The 21,005-nt window shown below is 36.7% G+C and overlaps 1 protein-coding gene across 3 annotated transcripts in view; it reads right to left on the bottom strand.

Annotated features, from left to right (window-relative positions):
- Positions 1–21,005, bottom strand: part of IGSF11 (immunoglobulin superfamily member 11) — a 61,175-nt gene that overhangs the window by 40,051 nt on the left and 119 nt on the right. The window lies entirely within an intron of this gene.

The raw sequence follows: 21,005 nt of genomic DNA on the forward strand, positions 1-21,005 counted from the left end.
AGCATGGGGAGAAATGCCAGATGTAGGTGATGGGGAGGAAGGCAGCAAATCATACTGCCATGTGTGTACCTATGCAACAATCTTGCATGTTCTTCACATGTACCTGAAAACCTCAAATGCAACACAAAAAATATTTTAATTATGTGAATATGAAAACACAACATATCAAAATTTATAGGGAAGCAACCAAAGCATTACTTAGAGAAAAGTAATAATAGAATCAGAATGTGCATATTAGAAAAGAAGAAAGGTTTATAATCAATGACCTAAGTTTCCACTTTAAGAAACTAAGAAAAGTAATATAAATTAAACCAAATGCAGGTATACAGAAGCAAAGTATCAATATAAAGTAGAATTCAATAACAAAGAACACACACAAAAAAAGGCTAATTCAATAAAATCAAAATTTACTTCTCTGAAGTCAATAAAATTTATAAATCTCTAACCAGACTGACCAAGGATAAAGAGAAAACACACAAATTATCAATATCAGATATGAAAGAGGGGACATAATTACAGATCCTACAAATACAAAAAGAAGAACAAAGAGATATTATCAGTACCAATAACTCAGACAGCTAACATATTTAACGACAAAATATTTTCCAGGTTCAGACGGGTTCACAGCTGAATTCTACCAGACGTAAAAAGAGGAGCTGGCACCACTCGTTCTGAAACTATTCCAAACGATACAAAAAGTGAGAATCCTTCCCACATCATTTTATAAGACCAACATCATCATGATACCAAAACCTGGCAGAGACTCAACAGTAAAAGAAAACTTCAGGCCAATATCCATGATGAACATAGATGCAAAAATCTTCAACAAAATACTGGCAAACCAATTGCAACAGCACATCAAAAAGCTTATCCATCATGATCAAGTAGGAAACATCCAGGGATGCAAGGCTGGTTCAACATATGCAAGTCTATAAATGTAATCCACCACATAAACAAAACCAAATCCAAAAACCACATGATTATCTCATAGATGCAGAGAAGCCCTTTGACAATATTCAACAGCCCTTCATGCTAAAAACTCTCAATAAAGTAGGTATTGATGGAACATATCTCAAAATAATAAAAGCTATTTATGACAAACCCAAAGCCAATATCATACAGAAAGGGCAAAAATTGGAAGCATTCTCTTTGATATCTGGCACTAGGCAAGGATGCCCTCTCTCACCACTCCTATTCAATATACTAGGAAGTTCTAGCCAGAGCTATCATGCAAGAAAAAGAAATAAAGGGTATTCAATTAGGAAAAGAGGAAGTCAAACTGTCTCTATTTGCAGATGACATGATTGTATATTTAGAAGACCCCATTGTCTCAGCCCAAAATCTCCTTAAACTGATAAGCAACTTCAGCAAGGTCTCAGAATACAAAATCAATGTGCAAGTTTCTTCTTTCAAGTCAGGGCCAGAGACTCTCTGCATGAATCTGACTGAAGGGCCGCAGTTCAAGGTACATAAGAGGCCAGAAATTTAAGTTCTCATTTCTAACACTGGGGAGGTAGACTCATAATGTGGGAATTCCTGCAAATAGAAATACTATTCAAAATATGATGGCCTGCCATGAATATGCTGACTATAGCAAGCAATAAATGAAAACATTAAAAAGTATATCTTTCTCCTTCCTGTCTCCTACCTTTTCTAAGCCTATCTTTGTCAAGCGCTCTGTGTATTCCTTTATCTTGTGGGCTTTGCAGGGTGGAAACTTGAAACTACTGAGACCAATGGGCTTCCTGTCTTTTGTGAAGCCTGTGCTTACTGAGAACACTACACTGGGCCAGAGGAGGTGGGAGGGGCTGCCTTTGAGCCTGATAAAGGAGGAAAAAAAGACTACTGGGAGGGGAATGGAAGTTGGCCAAGTTCCTTGACAAGAGGAGCTCCATGCTCTACTTTGCTCAGAGGACAAAAGAAATAACAGTGCCTCAAAAAGGATGGCTGTCCTGGATACTGGGGCTCTGTCATCACAACATTCCATGTGTCCTACAAGGCACAGAAGCTGCAGAGCAACAAGACTTCAAAGGATCCTGCAGGCTTCAACAAGGGGCTTGAACAAAAAGCAGTTACTCCACAGAAGACCAGAGGGGTCCTCCCAGCATTCTGGCTCTATGAGAGAGACTGCAGCATATAGAAGGGAGTCAATAATTGATAATTATCACATTGATTTTCTTTTTTAAAACAAGGTCTCACTGGACAAGAAAAATGTGGCACATATACACCATGGAATACTAGGCAGCCATTAAAAAATGATGAGTTCCTGTCCTTTGTAGGGACATGGATGAATCTAGAAGCCATCATTCTCAGCAAACTGACACAAAAACAGAAAATCAAACATCACATGTTCTCACTCAGAGGCGCGTGTTGAACAATGAGAACACATGGACACAGGGAGGGGAGCATCATACACTGGGGTCTGTTGGGGGGGACTAGGGGAGAGACAGCGGGTGGTAGGGAGTTAGGGAGGGATAACATGGGGAGAAATGCCAGATATAGGTGACAGGGGGATGGAGGCAGCAAACCACATTGCCATGTATGTACCTATGCAACAATCCTGCATGTTCTGCACAGGTACCCCAGAACCTAAAGTGCAATAATATACATACATACATACACATGCGCACGCACACACACACACACACACACACACACACATATACATATACATATATATATTGTATATATATATAGTCTCAGATTTGAATTCAACTTGATATTTTAAAAAACAGGTAGACATTTCTTACAAAACTTTGTGGAGCCTAGAAATGATAAATAAAGTTTAAAAATAAATCTTAATTCCCCAAGCATTAGATAAGGACTTGAAAAAAAATCTTTCAAATTTCAAAAATCATAGTTTAAAGACAAGGCAGGGAATGTGAAGAGAAAACTGACAGGATCTAGGGGCTACTTTTTCACTATTTCAGGACTGTCTTTTATTACAATGATAACCCTCTAGCCAAATCTGAACTTACATGTGTCTGGCCTTCTTCAGGGAAAATAAAATAAAAATTCCTTGCTGCTTAGCTTTCTAAAGGACTTGTAAAAATCTATGCTTTTAACTTGGATAATGAATAGGGTGAGAAAAATATATTTTTCTTTCCTGTATACAGAGAACTTTATATTTTGGTAGGCCTTTCTGACATTGTGATGCCATAGCTGCATGTCCTTATCAGTCTGGTTACTACAGATTTATATTGGGAAATGCTATCTAGAGTTTCCAGATGGCAAAAGGCCAGATAAAGGGCCTTTGCTGTTGAATACAAGCATGTACTCTCAACTTCACCACTTGGTTGAATATAGCTCTACTTGGCTATAATGAGCAAGCTCCATTTGTTTAATGAAGCATTCATATGACAAAAGTGGCTAAATCAACAAGTAGAGTTATTTATGAACAAATAAAGCCATCTGAAACCATCAGGAAGGATGTTACATTCTGAAACCAATTAAATTCTTTTTAAAAATGGCTCAATCGAAATATTTTATTCTTGTTCAGTAACACTGCTTCTTTCCAAATTAAACATTATTTTAAAAATTGTTCTTGATTTTTAGATATGTTTGTGTTAGTATTAGTTTAACTTTTAATTAGTTTAAAGCATTCTTCAGTCTTTAACACACAAATATTTTAAATGTGGAAGCACAGTATCTGGTTACCCTTTTAGAAGTTCTCTTGAAGTCTAGGAATATAGATAGAGGTAATATAGCATCATCATTAGGTTCTGACACAATGCATCTAAGATTACTTTCCATGACCTTCAAGGCTCTACTTAATCTGACCTTTCCCTATTTTTCCAGCGAGTCTTATAGTACTTTCTTCCACAGTGGACTTTTCTCATGTCCAGTAACACACTGTGCTCTCCCATCTCAAGGTTTGTGTGGTCTATTGTCTTAGCTTGAAATACACACACACACACACACACACACACACACACACACACACACGATCCCTCTAATGTCTACCCATCCTTCAGATTTCAAAATTCTGCTGACCTCTAGAACAGACTACCTTTCCCTTTTAAATGCCCTCATGGCACTCTATCCTTCTTTGATACAGTCCTGACACTTTAAATTATCTTAATATAGGCCTTTCTCAATTTGATTCTAAGTAGAACCTATATGTTCAGGTCTCAGCACACAAAGACCATAATACACTAAATGTTCAATATATTTGATGCTCAATGTTCTTTGATGCTATTCATCAAGAATTATGTGCCAAGTATTGTTTTAAGCAATTTATATAAACCTTAATAACAAACAAGACTTAGTGGTGACATGATTATTAATCATATTTACAGATGAGGAAACTGAGACCCAGAAATGGAGCTGGGATTCAAAACAATGTCTAGTGTGACTCCAAAGCCTTTCCTAACTCCTACCCCTTGCAGCCTCCAAGTAAGGCTGAAAAGGGAACAGGACTTAGAATCCAGGTACAGCTACTGACCAATTAATTGTGTAGTCTGGGTCATGTTACTTAAACTCGTTGAGGCTTAGTTTTTTTGTTTTTGTTTTGTTTGGTTTTGAGACAGAGTCTCCCTCTGTTGCCAGTCTGGAGTACAGTGGTGCAATCTCAACTCACTGCAACCTCCACCTCCTGGGTTCAAGTGATTCTCCTGCCTCAGTCTCCCAAGTGGCTGGGACTACAGGTGTGTGCCACCATGTCCAGCTGTTTTTTGTATTTTTAGTACAGATTGGGTTTCACCATGTAGGCCAGGATGGTCTCAATCTCTTGACCTCGTGATCCACCTACCTTGGTCTCCCAAAGTGCTGTGATTACAGGCATGAGCCACCGCGCCTGGCTGGAGCCTTAGTTTTTTGGCATCTTTAACAAAAGGCATAAAAATATCTGCCTCACAAGATCACTTTGAAGAAATATATATTAAAGTGCCTTGTACAATGGGGGTTTTTAATAATTAGCAATTGCATTTGATCTCAAAATATAACCTAATGTACAAATAAGCAGGGAAAAAAACAGAAAACAGAGGAAAGAAAATAGCACGTATTCACATAGACTCATATAATCATCCCAGTAGCATGAAACTTCTCAAGAAAATTGTGATCATACTCTTATTTTGACACAGACCCACAACTGTGATTATTAAAAGTAATACAAAGTTATTCTTAAGCATATATTGGAAGAAGCTTATTTTGGCACATGAGTTATTACGTATCTGTGCTTTCCACCCTGCCACCTCAGAGTAAAAAGTCAAAAGACTTCCCATGATGAAGCAGTGGTGAAATTCAAAAGTGAATGTAAAGTAGGAAAGAAATATCAGAAAACAAAAATTGGTAGGAAATGAAAAGATAAAACTAAATGAAACCAGAGAGTGCAGGAAGAATAAGCAAGGCAAGAATAGAGGAAGATAATGGGGATAGAAGGCACTGTATTGTTGACAGCATCTGATCTAGAGATTAGTGTTATTTCTAAGCAGATTAACCACATCCCAACTGTTCCACATCAGGTCCCTTCTCTAAGCTTTTCTTACCTCATATCAGCAAATTAAAAATAAATAAAATTTTAAACACACAAGTGAAATTAAAGGAAAAAACTACCCACACAAACCAGAAATGTCCTAGGTTGACAATTCATCCTAATATGCTTATTGTCTCCTTCCGTTCCATGCCTAGACTAAAATGATGAAAGTGATAAACCTTAAAAGAAGCATACAAGAAAAGAATTAGCTCCTCTGTGTAATTTTTAAAATATAGTATCAAACCATCTACCCGTCAGCAACAGGCACTGCAGTATCAAAGATCATCACACGAAGGTAGAGGGGGTAAAAAAAGGATGGTGTGGTGGGAAATTGTTATTTCTGTCCCAGATACACAGAAGAATTTTTAACCTTATTGTGCTTTTCCTTATAACCTTCTCCATAGCAACCATAGAACTGCAGTAGCAAGAAATAGGTGGGAAAACAAAAAATATACAGACATTATTAACCACTGGCTACACACACACACACACACACACACACACACACACACACACACCCTTGAAAAACTGCTGAATTCAGTAATGATTTTTTTTAAAATCACATAATCTCCCCTGAAATTTCATATTGCTATGGAAGACCAATCACTAAAAAATTAGGCTAGCGTAGTATTATTGTAATTTTTCTATAGCTTGTATACTTGCAACATATTTGTAGCACTTTACAATAGATTTAATCTCTAAAATGAGCCTATTTTGCTAAAAAAGAAGAAGAAAGAGGAGGAAGGGAAGGAGGAGGATGGGAGAAAGGAAAGGAGGAAACGAAGGAAAAGGAGGGAGGGAGGGAGGGAGGGAGGGAGCTTTTGAGGTCCAACAGATTTTTCAATGTTTAGTCTAGAAGAAGGGGCTTTTACTTCTGTTACTACTCCTGAATAACTAAGACAGATACAGCAGTCATGTTATAGGATTATAACTTTTGTCCAATGTATGTCATATTGCTGGTAAAAAGCACTTCTTATCCTGATTAGTCATTCTCCTGAGTTTAAAACCAGAAAACCTAGAAAGGGTCACCACTAACAAGCATTTTTATGACAGGTAAAAACAATAAAAGAGTACAGTCACTCTTTGGGCAGAACTCTCCCTAGTCTGTTATCATTGGTCCTTTATTTTGGCTTAACGATTTTAACTGCTTAACAAATGCACATAAAATAGATTCCTGCATCAAGGAGTTCTGCCACAAGATGAGTATAAGGGAGCATAATTTCATCACAAAAAGCGCAGCACCCTCGCGGCATCACTTAACACTGAAGAAAACAATCTCCAAGGGTTGAGATGGCAATGACAACATTAGAAGAATGTGTTTCCTTTGAGACCTAATATTTTGAGGGACAGACTATTATACATCTTCTCATTGTTTTCACTCCTAACCTCTGAGTGCCTAGGGACCATCTTAGAAGGTGCTAACCATCTGTTAGAAGCCTACACTAGGGCATCCCCATAGGGGATTTTGAGATGTTCACTGCTAACTTACTTTATATTTTGGCAACCCAGATTTCTCACTAAATGGTGAAGCCTTACTGCTGGTTCAGCTGAATATACTTAATTCTTTTCAGAAATGTTCAGGGAACTGAGGCCTGGTCACAGTTGCATATGTGGTGGTTTGAGAGAGGGGGAAGGAGGAAGAAAGAGGCAGCAATGGCTAGAGGCCAAGGGTCTGGGATCACACACTCATTCTCCTACTTTAGCCACCTGTTTATATGGGCCCAGGTCAATCCAATTTTACATTTACGCAGGCCAGGCACCGGTAATGGAGTGGCAAATCTGAGATGCAGTCTCACCCTCGTGGAACTTATAATCTAATAGAAACACAGATCTTAACTGAGTAAACACATGGTAAAAGATGTTATGCAGAAGATAAGCACTTTTACTTCTCCTTTCTTCAGATGAAGTACTTTTGAATGTGAGATTTAGTTATAATTTGAGGGGCACTCACTAATCAGTATGGCTACTAGAACCACTGGCCTGCTAACAAACTACTGAGTCCTCAGGTCCCAGGAAAAAATCACATGGAACCAAGGTCTGTAACCTAGTTGGTCAGTGACCCAACACAAGGGCCCAGTGGGGGAGCGGTAGGAGGCACCTCTTCCCAGGAGTCCTAGGACTCTGACCCTCGGCACAGAGGGTCCATGGACTCCCACAACACTTACACTGCCCTGCCAATGCCATTTGAGTTTTAGAGGGAATTTCACTTAAACTTTGAGCACACTGATCTTCAGAGACACTGGTGGAAGATGCCTTTTATGGCATGAGAAAAAAATGACAATGAACTGGAGACACCAAGAATGACAGATAGAACTATCCATGCAGTTGCCATTTCTCTGCAAAAATTTGGCTGCTCTCTGCAACAGTCTGATTGATGGTTTGGGAGTGAAAATTATCCATCTCTACTTTAGTCACAGTGAAAAACGCTGTGTACAATAAAATGTGCGCTTCCACCAACTTTTGAGTTAAAGGGCTAAGAAAACTGTAAAGAATTTAAGGTATAACCCATACCTCAACAGCCACTTTTTTCATGAAACTTTATAACTACTGCTCTTTTGTTGATATCTAACCCGCATAACTGATTTCATCTCTAAATCCTCAGATTGTACATGAATACATTTGTTGGATGCTTCTATGATTGTTAATTAGTTGCCAAGGGTCTGGGATCACACACTCATACTAAAACAATATTAGTAATTTCCTTCCAAATAATTTGTAAAGTTATTCTCTTCTTTTCTCTCCTCCTAAAACAACTTCCAGTTGAGACCAGAAGCAGCAGAAGTCCCAGACACCAACCACAACTTTCCTTCGCACAGTGCACACCATATATACTGAACCCAAGGCCTATCTTCCAGTCCAATAAGAACTAGAGAGACAGCCTCACAGCATTCCAATTTAATTCTTCAGAAAACTCACTACTCTTCAAAGTTGTCTGTGGTTTTGTGACAAAGATAGTATTAGGTGCAAAATGGCTGGCAACTAATTAACAATCATAGAAGCATCCAACAAATGTATACATGTACAATCTGAGGATTTAGAGATTAAATCAGTTATGCGGGTTAGATATCAACAAAAGAGCAGTAGTTATAAAGTTTCATGAAAAAAGTGGCTGTTGAGGTATGGGTTATGAGAATAAGACTGACAAACAACAAGAAATAATTCTGTTATAATCAAGAAGTAAAACTAAAAAGTGTTCTTTAAACTGATGGATAAATAAGAAAGACTTTATTTACTACAGTAAACAAATCCAATACTTATTATAAATAAGATAAAGTTAGCTATAATTTCACATTTTTATGTGAACATTTTGAAGTACATAAAGAAAAAACACACACCTCAAGTATACTTCTCAATAATTTCTCATAAAGAACACACCTTTGTAACCAGCACATGGTATAAAACCAGAAACAGAAGATTACCAGGTTCCTACATAAGCCCTCTTTGTGCCCCTTTTAGTTACTACCCTCTCCCATACTTTAGTTTTTCCTATTGTTAACTTGATATAAATACAATCATACTGTATATATTTGTGTGTGTTTGGCTTCTTCTGCTCCAACTTTTGTTGGTAAGATTTATACAGATTTTTAAATATAACTGTAGTTCATTTATTTCTATTACTATGTAGTATACTTGGATTCAGGAATACACCATAACTTAATCATCGATTCTGTTGTTGACTGGCATTTGGGTTATAAGCACATGCACAGTTGTAGAATAATCACTTTGTAAAAGTGGTTTGGCAATTTTCTAAACATATGCAAATTCTATGAACCAGCAAATCCATCACATGTATGTGTATATATATACATGTTAAATATATACATAGAAACATGCTGTGAAAGTGCTTTGCAAATGGTAAAATATAAAATGTAAGGAATGTTACCAAAAAGCTGAAAATAAGGTATTGTCACTGTTGCCCTCAGAAATTACTATAAGAATTCAAGGATTGTGGAAGGAAAAGGCAGAGGAGTGCTCATCTGCAGGAAATCTGCTGGGACAGGGCAGGCCACAGGGGCTTGTGTCTACGTGAAAACTTGAGACCTGTGAAAGAAGTGGATATGAAAGCAGCATGTTGAGCCCCAAAACACAAGAAATGAAGTTCCCACAAAATGGGAGGTTACATAATCCTTAAAGCCTTTCAGCCAGTGCCTTAGGTGACCAGAAACTCAAGCTAGGCAGAGAACAGGTCTGCATGCTAAAGTTTTGGTCTGGGAAACAGGGTGGTGACCATTAATGAGAAGGATCAGTGTTGGTTGTTAGAGCACATACAGCCATTTGTTGTCCTGTTCTCTAGCTCATATGCAGGGAATTCATCCCTAGTTCCTCACAAGAAACTGGAAGAACCTTAAAAAGCAAGCATTACGTTTAAAGGCACAACATTTTTTATAGAAAGATAAAGAAAGCAAAGGCATCCTGATAAATCTCATAAAGTAACTCTCATAGGAAAAGGGATTTTTTTTGGCCCTGGCTCAACCACGGTAGCATAGGTGACAAAGGACACAAGAGGCATCAGAGAGTTCACAGAAAATGTCAACAGCCACCAAGACCATCTGTCCCAGGAAACCGAAAAAAAGAACAAAGATTTTTACCATTCCATTATTGGAGCAGAAAGTCACAACTGCTTAACTTCTCTGTTACTATTACACATGCACTGTCTCACTAGGATTGCTGTAGCTACCTGAGGAAAAAAAAAATTATACTCTGCCTCACAGTTGCCCAGAAGCTTAAAAAAACCTATGGGTAGTATGACCATCCACATTGTTGAAAAAAAAATACAACACATAAACATACACAGACAAAAAACCCACACAAACACCACTTCAAGAATGATAAGATTCTTCTGAAATCTAAACAGACTCCATAGTGGTTAACATCTGAGAGGCATTTACAATGAAGCCTACTAGCTGAACTGTAATGAAACCTGAACCTGAGATCTGTTATCTTTCCTCTGAGGTCTCTAAGCAGTTTCACTTTTGCATGTATTATTCTCAACATTCTTGTAAATAGCTGGTCACTGCTGCTGTTACCTTCATTTTACACACAAAATAAGGAAACTCCGGAGTGATAGTAGCTTGCATAAAGTAACCCAAAAAATTTATCAAAGCCAAGACTAAAATTCAAGTCTCATGATGTTCATTTTGTTTCTACTGTAACACACAGCCGCAGGAGAAAGGATTAAGCAAACAGCTGTTCCAGGTAAGTCAAAAAGCCTCTGCATATCTTCCCTTGGGGAGAAGTGATGCATTTACTCTAATGTGAGGGTAGTATTTGAAATTAATTTACCAATGAAAATTAGCCTTAGACCTCAAGCCCACGGCCTACAATAAATTAGGTTACACTGGAGAGGGGAAGGAACAATTATCAATGCAAATGTTCAATAAAGAGGGGAAATATAAAGAATTATCCCTAACATTTACTGAGTCAGGAATGGAAATATTAATTTATACTTCCCCATGAAACATGTAATAATTGATGCTACCACTCTTTTTAAGGAAACCACAGCTTCCTTAAAATCACCATTAAGGTTAACATTGTGCTATTTTTCCTATTAAAAACAATAAAGCATTATTCTAGAGATAGCAAATGTTGATTGCCATGATGAGATACAACTGTATTATGACATAATAAAAAATTTCTAAAGTAATATGCCTTTTATATATTTCATAGAGAATATTCAAGGTTGAGTTTCTCAATGATATATTTCTCCTACTGGGTGAAAAAACATACACACACAAGCATATATATACCCCAACTCAATTTTCCCCTTCTTGCCTGGAAAAATATTAATAATCTATCTGTTGAAGTTCCTGGAGGAAAATAACCTTCTTTGTTCCCCGATGGAATTTTCTCCTCAACCTGGGGAATCAACTAGTGCCAGAGGCCTACAGTTACCAAGCCAAGAGCTTTGTGGGGGTGGGAGGAACCTCGAAAACAAACTTGTAAGCTACTGCTGGTGAGTAGATTAACAGCTCAGTAGTGTCTTACAGTACTGTGTATTACCGGTCTGGCTTAGTGATTTCTCACGAAGGAACGGATAAGTTGATAGACAGTAATGAATATGTTTATAAGCCATTAGGTCAGCTCCATCCAACAGAATTTCCTGTAATGATGAAAATGTTCTATATCTGCACCACCCAACACAATAGTAGCCACATGTCGCTATTCAGCATCTGAATTATACCTAATGTGACTGAGGAGCTGAATTTTAATATAGATGCCTACGTGTGGCTAATGGCTAGCATGACAGATAGTACATCTTTAGATACTCAGTCTTTTACAGACTAAGCTATGTTTCATGCATGTATACCTTATATCAGGGATTGCAACTGGTGATTCATAGATCAAAGCTGGCAGACAAATGAGTATCATAGTAACTCATAGACAAATTGGTGATCATAGTATTTGTTTTTAATCTAAACTGAAACTTATAGACAGGGTACTCCCCAGTTGGTCACTGTATCTTAACATTTTCTAATTCTCCATCACACACACATGTGCGTGCACACACAGACACACACAAACTACACACACATAAGCATTTGACTTTTCTATTGCTACAAAATGTGGTGGTATTTTTCAGATTCTTTTTCACAAATCATCACTTCAAGAAAGCTTCAAGTGATATTTCTTTTTAAAATAATAATAGACTAACAATATCTATCCCTTTATTGGTTATTTACTATGTGTCAGGAACCATTCTAAGTTCTTCACCTTATTAGTTCAACCATCAGCATCCATTGGGATTGGTTCCAGGGTACACCCCCCAGACACCAAAATCCCCAAATGCTCAAGTCTCTTACATAAGATGGTACAGTATTTGCATGTAACCTACAAACATCCTCTCAAATACTTCAAATCATCTCTAGATTACATACAATAACTAACACAATATAAATGCTATATAAATATAATATTGGGTTTTTATTTGTATTTTTATTTTGTGGGTTTTTAAATTTTTTTTCCCAAAATATTTTCAATCTGTGGTTGGTTGAATCCATGGATGCATAACCCACAGATATGGAGGGCTGACTGTATACATACAGACATACCTCAGATATTGAAGATTTGGGGCCAGACCACCAAAATAGAAATCTCAATAAAGCAAGTCATACACATTTTTTGGTTTCACAGTGCATATAATATACCACAGTATATTAAGTGTGGAGTAGCAGTATATTAAAAAAGTACATATCTTAAAGTAAAAAATACTTTATTGCTTAAAATGCTAATGATCATCTGAGACTCTGGTGAGTCATTATCTTTTTGCTAATACAAGTTCTTATCTCCATGCTGATGGTGGCTAAATGATTAGGTTAATGGCTGCTGACAGCTTGCGTGGCTGTGGTAATTTTTAAAAATAAGGCAACAATGAAGTTTGCTACCTTGACACTACTTTCATGAAAGATTTCTCTGTAGCACGCAATGCTGTTTGATAGCATTTACCCATAGCAGAAATTCTTTCAAAATTGCAGTCAATTCTCTCAAATCATGCCATTTTATGAACTAAGTTTATATAATATTCTAAATTCTTTGTTGTTACTTCAATGTTCTTCACAATATCTTCACCAGGAGTAGACTCCATCTCAAGAAACCATTTTCTTTGCTCATCCACAAGAAGCAACTCCTCATCTCTTAAAGTTTTATCATAAAATTGCAACAATTCAATCACATCTTCAGGCTCCATTTTTTTAAAGATAGAATAAGCATTTAATAAAGATGATTGAGCATTTGTCAAACTAGCGTATAAATATTGCTGGAATTTCCCACGATTTGTTCAGAAAACTTGTGGATATGCAAAAATGAGAAAAATGAGATCTTAAAACTGAAATATGACCCATAAAACATAAGCACTTAAAGGAATTATATTAATAATGTTTTGAATGCACTGATGAATGCATTCATCAGTGAATTCACTTCATTTGGAAAACTCCCATTTTTATGTTATTTTTCCTGAGACCTTATTTTTTAATTTGATTTATTTTTTATTTCCACAGGTTTTGGGGGAACAGGTGGTGTTTGGTCACATGGATAAGCTCTTCAGTGGTGATCTGTGAGATTCTGATACACCCATCACCCAAGCAGTATACACAGTACCCAATATGTTGTCTTTTATCCCGCACCCCCTTCCAATGTTTTCCCCCAACCCCAAAGTCCACTGTATCATTCTTATGCCTTTGCGCCCTCACAGCTTAGCTCCCTTCTGTGAGTGAGAACACATGATGTTTGGTTTTCCATTTCTGAGTTACTTCACTTGGAATAATGGACTCCAATTCCATCTGGGTTGTTGTGAATGTCATTATTTCATTCCTTTATATGGCTGAGTAGTGCTTCATGGTATATATGAATAGATATCACAATTTCTTTATCCACTTGTAGATTGGTGGGCATCTGGGCTAGTTCCACATTTTTGCAGCTGCAAACTGTGCTGTTATAAACATGCGTGTGAAAGTATCTTTTTTGCACAGTGACTTCTTTTCTTCTGGGTAGACATCCAGTAGTGGGACTGCTAAATCAAATGGTAGTTCTACTTTTATTAATAGTTCTTTAAGGAATCTCCATGCTGTTTTCCATAATGGTTGTACTAGTTTACATTCCGACCAGCAGTGTCAAAGTGCTCCCTTTCACCACATCCATGCCAACATCTATTATTTTTTGATTTTTTGATTACGGCCATGCTTGAAGAAGTCAGGTGATAGCACATTGTGGTGTTGATTTGTATTTCCCTGATCATTAGTGATGTTGAGCATTTTTTCACATGTGTGTTGGCCATTTGTATGTCTTCTTTTGAGTATTGTCTATTCATGTCCTTAGCCCACTTTTTGGTTGGATAGTTTGTTTTTTCCTTGCTAATTTATTTGAGTTCCTTGTAGATTCCGGATATTAGTCCTTTGTCAGATGTACAGATTGTGAAGATTTTTTTCTCCCCTTCTGTAGGTTATCAGTTTACTCTGCTGGTTGTTTCTTTTGCTGTATAGAAGCTTTTTAGTTTAATTAGGTCCCATCTATTTATCTTTGTTTTTGTGATTGTGTTGCTTTTGGATTCTTGATTATGAAGTCCTTCCCTAAGCCAATGCCTAGAAAGTTTATTCCAGTGTTATCTTCTAGAATTTTTATGGTTTCAGGTCTTAGACTTAAGTCACTGATCCATCTTAAGTTGATTTTTGTATAAGGTGAAAGATGATTTCATTTCATTCTTCCACAAATGGCTTGCCAATTATCCCAGCACCTTTGTTGAACAGGGTATTCTTTCCTCACTTTACCTTTTTGTTTGCTTTGTCAAAGATCAGTTGGCTATAAGTATTTGGCTTTATTTCTGTGATCTCTATTATGTCCATTGGTCCATGTGCCTAACTTTAAACCACCACGACGTTGTTTTGGTGACTGTGGCCTTCTATGTGATGTCTCCAGATTTGCTCTTTTTTGCTTAGTCTTGCTTGGTTATGAAGCCTTTTTTGGGGTTCCATATGAATCTAATTCTAATTATTTTGCTATTTCCAACACATCTGCAGTGACTTCCTCTTCTGAAGTCTTGAACACCTCAAAGTCATGCATGGGAGTTGGAAAAACTTCTTACAAATTCCTGTTAATGTTAATATTTTGATTTCCCCCCATGACACAAATGTTCTTAATAGCAGCATGTTTTTGGCCTTTCTAGGCTTTCAACGTGGCTTCCTCACTAAGTTTAATCATGTCTAGCTTTTGATTTAAAGTGAGAGATGTGTTGCTCTTCAATACTTCGATGCTATTACAGGGTTATCAACTGGCCTAATTTCAATATCGTTTTGTCTCAGGGAACAGGGAGGATAAACGAGAGAAAGACTGACGGGCAAACAGCTGATCAGTGGAGCAATCAGAACACACACGGCATTTACTAAGTTTGCCATCTTATACGGGCAGTTTGTGGCACCCCAAAACAATTACAACAGTAGTATCAAAGATCACTGATCACTGCAAAGCAGCAGAGTTAAGAAAAAAAAAGAGATCACTGATCATAGATCATAATAACAGATAGAATGAAACCGTGAAAATTACCAAAATGCGACAAAGAAATACAAAATGAGCAAATGTCATTGGGAAAATGGTGCTGACAGGCTTGCTAGATGCAGGTGCCTTAAAACTGTAATGCATGAAAAATGTAATATCTGTGAAGCATAATACACTGGAGCACAATAAAACAAGGTGAGTGTGTTTTATTGGGGGGGGGGAGGTGGTTTATTATGAGAAACTGGCTCACTAGATTACAGAGGTTGAGAAGTCCCATGATTTGCCATCTACAAGCGGGAGTCCCAGGGAATCTTGGGTATAATTCAGTCCAAGTCTGAGGGCCTAAGAACCAGTGGACCTGATATAAATCCCTGTCCAAGGGCAGAAGATGAGATGAGAACTGTCAACTTAGACAGTAAGGCAGGAAAAAAAGGCGAATTTCTCCTTCTTTCATTTTTTGTTCTATTTAGGCTCTCAACTGACTAGACGATGCCTGCTCACACTGGGGAGTGCAACTACTTTTCTCAATCCAACTATTCAAATGCTAATCTCAGCTAGAAAGACCCATAGACACACTCAGAAAAAAAATGTTTAAGCTAGGCACCCACAGCCCACTCAAGTTTATGCATAAAATTAACCACAGTTAATTATTAATTTAATTTCTTTAACAGACACAGGCTTGTTTAAATTATTTCTTCTTGTGTCAGTTCTGGAAATCTGCGTCTTTTAAATAATTGGTCCATTTTGCCCAAGTTATCAAATTTGTCAACATAGAGTTGTTAATAGTATTCCCTTATCAGAACCAAATTTTGAATATAAGAAGTCTGCTCCCAGAGCCCATGCATGCTCTTAACCACCACACTCTCCACTCCTTGTAGGCTATTTTCTCCAATCATCATTTATTTCACAAGCAACATATTTTAAACATAATTTTTTCAAAGCAATTACTAGTCCCCACTTTACCTCTGTTTTGAGGTAAAGCAGAAAGTAATTCCTACTTTGAAAGAACAGTCAACTGCCAGCAGAGGCTTCAGCAGAAAGTGCTCTGTCTATAGGCTAAATGTTGGAACACCTGGTTTTGTTATCAACTTGACCAAGGGTAAAGTAGCATTCCTTTCTTTGCCTCCCAAAAGGACATCAACCCCCAAACGTCTATCTTTCCTACTTTCTCTGGGCTACCAAACTTGTTACAGATTTCCAATTTGATTAGGAAGACATTAGCAAAATAAGCTCGGTTTACAGCAGCTGAAAAGCCCTCCTAAAATTAAAGGTGCTAAAATACAAAAATGGAATTTAAGAAGAAAAAGAAATCTTAAACTGCTTATTCTAGAATCGCTTGAAAATTACCTTTTCTCTTGTATTTCTCAGAATTACCGAAACTGCCCAAACTTCTGTATAGTATTTCAGAAGAGGTAAGAAAAAATTCAAAGTCTACAAAAAGTTAAATAAATTTCACAATTAGCCTTGCCAGTGATGAACATCATTACTGTCCTTCCATAAAAGAAGCAAGAAATACGTGAAAGTTGACAAATATGGCAATAAACTAGAATCCAGAAACCACTGTTATTACCATTACTCTGACCACCATTTATTTATGCTTTAAAGTGAACAGGAAGGGGAACATAGGCATATTTTGACACTAAATTTGTTAATTTTTCCCTTTCCTTGTCACATTGTATTCAGAGATGCTTATATGCAGACTATAACCAGGAATCTTGTAACCATGTATTTCATTAGTCTCCAAATTTCCCTAGTCAGTGGAAAAAAATGAGAAATGTTATAAGCAGCAAATAAAAAAATATTATAAAAGGATGCATGCGTATTCACTATAAAACTTCAAGAAATACAAACATTTGATAGTTGTGATTGTTTCCGCCACTAGAATGAATTCTAAAATGAAGAATGCTACATTTACTTGCAGTGAGTAAAAAGCTGATATAATGACAAGGCCAGTCTATGACATGAAGGATTAATAAGTGTGTTTTATAATAGATGTTCTTCAATACTTAATTATCACCAAAGGCATTATTATAATAATATGATGAAACAGAGGTATAGACAAACGGAGAACAACTATTTATTAAGGGCAAGTTTTGCTCTTAGCATTGAGTGAAGCATTGTGGGGAACACAAAAGCAGCAAATGAGATTCTCAACATTAATAGAAGTCATCATTTCATTTAATAAATCCAAGTGCAGACTCCCCCTCCTTCCTTCTGGGAGAAATTCTACTTCTGCTGAATTCTATGGACTGCAGAAGGCTGTTTCACTCATATATAAAGTTGGATACATCATATTTTATTAGTTGCTAAAGCTGCACTTTAGAGGTGCTATTTGTACTCCTTAAGAGGAGTACAAATAGAAAGTCCACTCTGCAATGTGTGTAGAAGAGTTTTCTTTAGACAGAGGTCCATTATGATGCTCCCTACCATGAATTGTGGACCAAAATCTGCTTAGAGAAAATACAAGCCTCTAATAAGATTCCTGACTGAGATTGCATGTGCTACTGGATGTCAGAAGAGACAGACATGGCTTGGCTCCAAAGGGAAAGACTATGCAGTTTGAGTAGTGAGATATGGAAAAACAGGAAGAAGAATAATTAAATGGCAATTAAGTAGTACCACACTCTAGACAAAGGAAACTGCAATAAATTCCTTACAGAGAGATATGTCAAGGGTCACTCGTGACAGAATAATAGGTGAGTAATAACATTCATTGATAATGTGACTCCACCAAACACAGGACTACCAAAGCCATTCTTACCACCAGTTGTCACTGTTGAATTCACAGAAGGAAAGCAACTACTATGAATAATAAGTGATTTTCCTCAAAGAAAACAGACAATAAGTACCCTAAATTTTTAGGGGAGCATGGCCTGAGGAAGTCTTCATTAGATAGAACAGCTGTGTATGTGTATGCATGTGTGTTTAATTACTGCTGCTGCTGTAAGAAATAACAAATGTATTGAACAAAAAGGTTATACACCCAGGTAATAATGTAGCTCAGTCCTTAAAGTTAAGGCTCTCAAAGGATCACTGAACATTAAAACTGTCTAATATCTAAAACTTGGAAAATCTTCCTATTATCTATCCCAGTAATTCTATTTCAAGGAATATATACCAAGAAAACAATCAAATATGCCAAGATTTACAAAGAAATGTGTGTAGTACAGCATTACTTAAGATGGTGAAATTTTAAAAAGAACCCAGATGTCCAGCAACAGAGAGATAATTCATCAAAAAACTATTATATGGCTATTTTTTAACTGCTTTTGAAAAACTGGGAAAAGGGGAACTGATCATGTTATAATAATAGGTGATGAAAAAACAGGATATAAAATTATATAATATGTATTTTATCATATACATATGTATAAAATGTATCCTATACAGGTGTGCAATGATGCAAATATATCCAATAAAAATTACTGTTTTGCCAGTTGATTACTATTCTTTAATAGTAATTGTTTCTCCTAACTACAACATATATAATTTACTTCAGACAATTTAAGGTGAAAAAAAACAGAAAAATAAAGTAAAAATCACCTATAATATCACCACTCACAGATGGAGACTGTTGGTATATTTAATATATTACTTTTATAATTACATAGTAAGGCTACAAATCTATTTTTTTGGCAGAAACATTCATCTGTGTAAGGAAAATGCAGCTTCTTTCATTTATACAGTTGATTTAATCATCCTTAGGAACACCATCCTAGTGGATAGAGGGAAAACAGACTTGCTAATCAGCAATATTTCAAGCTTTTCCAGCTTAGACAATCCTTTGGTTTAAACATCCATTTATTTGTAATCTGACCTGCCAAAACAGCTGGTTTAAATGATCCCCTTTGGACGACTCAGGGACTTCAAGACAGTCCTTAGAGCTCCACTCCCACCCAGGAAGATTAAAAGACAATCTATAAGGAGGCTCACAAGAGCCTTCTGGTGATGGGGAGGGCTTTGGTCCAGCTGCTGTCCCTAGGCATCACTGCTATTGTCAGCTACAAAGTGGCCCTTTTCCTGGGGCCGCTTTCTGCTGAAATGTGGCTGGTCCCAGGCTTTTTCGGAGAAACTTGCTGGCACCTGCACTGGAGCCTGTGGTTATAGACAATTGACTGTGCTCACGAAATCCCTTCACAGAGCTTGCTCGACTCCAAAGCTAGGCTTCTGCAAGTTCACAGGCTCTTTCACACACCCACACTATACTCATTCCTTAAAACCCAGGGTACCAGGTAATACACAAAGGGGCAATTTTCCTATATAACAATTATACCTCAGAAAAGCTATTTTTTACAGTAGTAAAGGGAAATTTGTTTAAAATGTTCACATTAACAAAAAGAAAAGTCTCAAGATAAATGACTTAACCACACAATGAAGAAGTTACAAATTGCATAGTAAAATAAACGCTAAAAACATAGAAGAAAAGAAATTTTTTAAATAATTCTACAGAGTTCTTGGCCTAAGGTGAGTGTGTAAATGGCGGGATCCAGTGGCGAGATCCAGTGGATACTAAGGGCATAGAAGTGAGTTCATACAATAATGGGGTGCACTATTTACAATCAATTTAAAAATAATAGTATAGCTCACCAAAAGTCAGTTTCTTGTTGTCACTATGAAATAGCAATTGTAAACAATGTCATTAATAAATTACTCCCTGTTAAAATGTATCGGTCTATGTGCTCAATAATTGCCATGATTACTGTTAAGTTTTAAACATAACTACATAATCTATGTGTAAATTTTGAACTGACACATTCTCATTTCTTATACTTTAATAAATGTAGTATGCCACATGAAAGTTATTTCAGAAAGAACACTAATTATTAATGGGATTTACAGATAGGTAATTATATGGCCTGGCCTCTGATACATGTTTGTTGGAAAGAATTGGAGCTCATTTCAGGTGTAGTTTCTGTCTCCGACCCAGATATGTCTCCAGCTACATATTCCTGTGCTTAAAGATTAGATTCTAAATAAACAATGAAAGAAGGAAACACAATTTGAGATATTTCCATTTTGTTGTTCTACCTGCAAATCATTTTCTGAAATTTGCAGAGTTCACTCTTTTGGAAGTTTCTTCACAAGTTCTCCCCTACCTTTTGTCAATTATTACATTATTATAATTACATGACTTTAATGTATAAGTTGCCTTTTTTGTACTGTAATATTTACATTGTTATTGATATAATTTTATGCATACAGATTTCCATAATAAAAAGCACTTTCTGGCCATTATTATTATTTGTTTCATTTCATTATCATTACTGAAAATAAAATTTTGTCATATGGGAAATGTGAGTGTTAAAAAGCAATCTACTCTGGTTCTCAAGCACTCTGGAGACGTCACTGGCGGGATCATTTACTAAAATGGGAAATACAGGTGGAGGCAGTATTTGGGGGAAAATGACTTTGGGTTCAATTTTAGGCACTGAGTTTGAAGGTTCTAAGGGACAGACAGGTGAAAATGCCCAGTACATAGCCATAAATAAAGGTAAAGAACAAGATCTGGAAAAAAAAAAAAAAAAAAAAAAAAAACAAGTGGCCAGAA

This window comes from Cebus imitator, unplaced genomic scaffold, assembly GCF_001604975.1.
Source record: "Cebus imitator isolate Cc_AM_T3 unplaced genomic scaffold, Cebus_imitator-1.0 Scaffold157, whole genome shotgun sequence".
Taxonomy (NCBI): Eukaryota; Metazoa; Chordata; class Mammalia; order Primates; family Cebidae; genus Cebus; species Cebus imitator.